The sequence below is a fragment of the Ochlerotatus camptorhynchus genome, unplaced genomic scaffold (genome assembly GCF_037179485.1).
Source record: "Ochlerotatus camptorhynchus isolate MF236.1 unplaced genomic scaffold, CSIRO-AGI_Acam_v1.1 ptg000225l, whole genome shotgun sequence".
NCBI lineage: Eukaryota > Metazoa > Arthropoda > Insecta > Diptera > Culicidae > Ochlerotatus > Ochlerotatus camptorhynchus.
In genome coordinates this window covers 580,899-584,932 of record NW_027040715.1, presented here as the reverse complement: position 1 = coordinate 584,932, position 4,034 = coordinate 580,899, and positions in this window count along the sequence as shown.

Sequence of the window (4,034 nt, the reverse complement as noted above, 5' to 3'; positions counted from 1 at the left end):
CGATTATCAGATCAATGCGACCAGGTTCGTGGAACTGGGGATCCGCAAAGCTGATGTTAGTCGGGAGCGTCCAGTGGTTCACGTTGATTCTTCGTGCAGGCAAGGTTGCCGTTAACTCCGGCAAAACGTAGAAATTCATCTCCTCACGGTACGATGATATTTCCTGAGAGCGAGGTAGAACTGCTGCCTTAACTACCTTCCGCGCTACGACGACTGAACCACCGATTCCTTGGACTGACAGGTGTTCAGGTGAAGCCCGAAGCTTGAGTTTACTGGAGAAGTTCGTCGTCATGAAGCAGAATTGCGAGCACGAATCTAGTAACGCTCGAGCTAGTCGTGAGTTACCGTAACTTTAACACACACAATGGCGGTGGACAGTAGAATATCTTGTGTGGATAGTGTATTGGTTGGAAGCGCGATAGTGTTCTGGGTTGTGCATGGTTGGTTTGTGGTGGACAGTGGTGCAGTGTTATGCGAGTGTAATACGGGAAGAGAACTTGTAGACTGGTGAGCGCTGTGAGCGTGTTTTTGTTGGTTCTGGTTTGGTATTTGTGTCTGTGATTGTTGCTGATTACCAGCTGGAGGTCTACTTTGCTCTTGTGGGACGGAGGATGTATTTCTAATAGCGCTTGACTGCTGTGATTCTGGGTGCAACAGGGAGTGATGCTTCTGATTACAGTGGTGGCACACGCCCTTGCTGCAAAATCGTGCCTGATGTCCTGGCGATAGACAGTTCAAGCAGAGTCTGCCTCTTTTCACAGCATCACTGCGTTCATGTACCTTCAGCTTCAAAAATTTCACGCATCGAAAAGCGGAATGAAATCCGTCCCCACAAAACGGACACTTGTTCGATGACTTGACTGCTGAGTTGCTGATGGACGGCTTCGATCGTTTCTCTGGTATCGGCGTAGATTTGGCAGGAGCGACGGACTGCAACACGGAGCAATGATCTCGTAGGAAGTGGATGAGGTTTTCATACTTCGGCACCTCCTTCGAATTATGATGTGCTTCCCAGTTCCGAAGCGTTGCTGAGTCCAAACGAGAACACACCATGTGAACCAGAATGGTGCTCCAGTCATTGGTCTTTTCTCCTACCTTCTCCAACATCAGCAGGTTTTTGTCGAATTCGCTGATAAGACGATTAAGCGACTCGTAACTCTCCCTCCTGGTTGGCTCCACAGCAAAAAGTGCATCGAGATGAGCCTTGACGATCAGTTTTTTGTTTTCGTACCGTTTCTCCAGCGTTTCCCAGGCAACTGCGCAATTTACGTCAGACATTTCCACCGAGTTGATTTCCTGTAACGCTTCTTCATTCAACGACGATCGAAGGTACGTAAACTTGTCCATATCCGTTAGCTGTGGATTATTATGGATTAAGCTACGGAATGTATCTCGGAACGTTACCCATTCCTTGAGCGGTCCACTAAAGGTTGGCAAGCGAATCTCGGGAAGCTTAACACGTGATAATCCTGCACCGGCACCGTGTGCGACTGGTTGAGTGTTAGCCGTAGGATCTACCAGCTTCGGTTGAAGACTCATCAGAATGGCCTTGAGGGTACAGTACTTGTCTTCAGCATCCATGATGATCCTCGCATTTTCTGCATCTTTCTTGGGATCCATTGCAGCATCTTCTTCATCGTCGTCAACATCATCCGTCAGTAGGTCGATCTTCCTACGGACGTTGTGGAATTCCTTGAAGGCAATTTCCAGTCGCTCCAACCGAACATTCACTTGCACACTATGCACTTCAAAATCGAATCCTTCAACGAACAATTTCACTGAATCAAATGTCTTCAAGATGTTCCGTTCTTGTTTCACCAAGTCACGCAATTCATTAGCCATTTCCACTGATAGTTAATGTTCACTCACAATGTCACAAAAAGTTCAAACTGTTCACACACAGAAATATTTAACACTGCACTGTAATTCACTCCACTGTGCACCCGTACCCGTAATCGAATTATCGACTCGACGTCCCACGCGACCCCGCGGTTGACAGAGAGAGGGGGAGCAAAGCAAAACCATCAACAGTAGCGAAAGAATGCAACCAAGCAGATAACCATAAACCAGTGAAAAGCCAGCAGAAATTTAAGACCAACCGCAATAGAAAACACAGAGGCTAAATGGATATCTACAATTCCCGTATGGGATGAAAAATACTCGCATGCATTTAGAGGATCGATTTATTCAGCACCACCTTTTATTCACTGCAATACACTTTCCCACCGGTGACTCGCATGCATAGAGTCCACCATCAAACCTTTTACACATGCAATCTACTTCCCCGTTTATCCGATGGCGCCTATCGACCCTTTCCGCTGTTCTTTAGCTGCTGCTACGATCAGCTGATATGGAGAAGACTGAACTGGAACAAATCAGCTGTCTGCCTCCAGCGATGGTGGTGATCGAGGTCGGTGAACGATGGCTACAGGCCACTGCACTGCACTAAGCCGCTTCGATGGCTATTTTTCACAATGTCTTTTCACAGGGAGTCTTATTGTTCATATCACTGGTCACTTTTTCAGTCCAAAAGTCCCCGAAATCCGGCTCGAAGGACCAAAAATGTTCGACACTGGGGTGGACTGTATCACCGGACGGATTTCGGTACTTTTGTGGAATGCACACGCGACGATTATTAACATAAAACACTTTTATTGTGGTCAAAAAATACCCAACTGTTCGGACACTGTTTATTTGTTTGTCTTTCGATAGACGGACAGAGTGCTTCTTCTGCACGCGAGGATGATTTATTAACTACTCAATACTGATCGGTGATCTTCTCCTACCTACTGTTTGCGATCGTGTAGTGGATGAGAGAAAATGAGAGTGAGTGCCTATTGTTTGTGTGTAGTGTGATATTAGGGTGTGATAACAGAGATAGTGTGCTTATGTGCTATGGGAAACGAGCTGATTGTTGTATAGCTGTAAAACAAATTAGGATAGGGTGACCAACATCTTATTTTGTGCCAACAGTGATATATAACATATACGCAGTTAATTGGATGCAAACTCTACTGAGGAAAAAAGCTTTTCAAAATTATACGACCACTTTCGTTTTGTCATGAATCATTGATAAAAAACCACAACAAATTTAATAATCGCCACCAGAACGGATAGTTGTCTAATAGATACGATTCGGCCTACAAAAGAACAATTCCTTTAAATAAATATAAGTTTGCAAATTAAACTGGTAAATCAACAGTAACAGCTCTTTATACGCTGGTTACAAAACTAGAAAAATCTTTTGAATCAATAAAAAATTTCCCTAGTAGCATTGATATGGACGGAGCATTTGATAATGCATCTTATCACTCAATGAAAAACGCTATGATGAAACAAGAGTTCGATAAAAGCATAGTTAATTGGATTAACGAAATGCTTAGCAAAAGAGAAATCTCAGCGAACCTTGGTAGCTCATCCATAACAGTGTGAGCTGTAAAAGGGTGTCCTCAAGGAGGTGTTCTTTCACCTCTACTGTGGTCTTTAATAGTTGATGACCATCTCAAAAACTTAGATGCACAGGGCTTCGAGATTGTTGGCTTCGCAGATGATAAAGTCATATTAGTGCGTGGATAATATGACTTTGTTATTTCAAGTAGAATGCAAATTGCTTTAAATTATGTTTCATATTGGTGCACTAGCGAAGGATTGAATATTAATCCATCTAAAACTACTGTTGTACCATTCACGCGAAGAAAAAAATGTCCTTAAATAATATTAAACTGACAGGAATAATTTTAGAACTTTCAAACACAGTCAAGTATCTGGGAGTTACTATTGGCAGTAAAATAAATTGGAATTCGCATCTATAGCAAGTCATCAGTAAAGCAACAAATGCTCTTTTTGGATAAGTAAAATAGCGTTCGGTAGGAAATGGGAACTAAAACCTAAAAAGTAGAAGGGTCTGTGCCTAGGGGCACGAACGGAAGCTTGACGTAGGACCGCTAGTGGACGGAATAAATGTGAAGAGCATTAAGTTCTTTTAATTGATCAAATCAGGCATAACATTTGATAACGGCACAAAAGCATTTGTA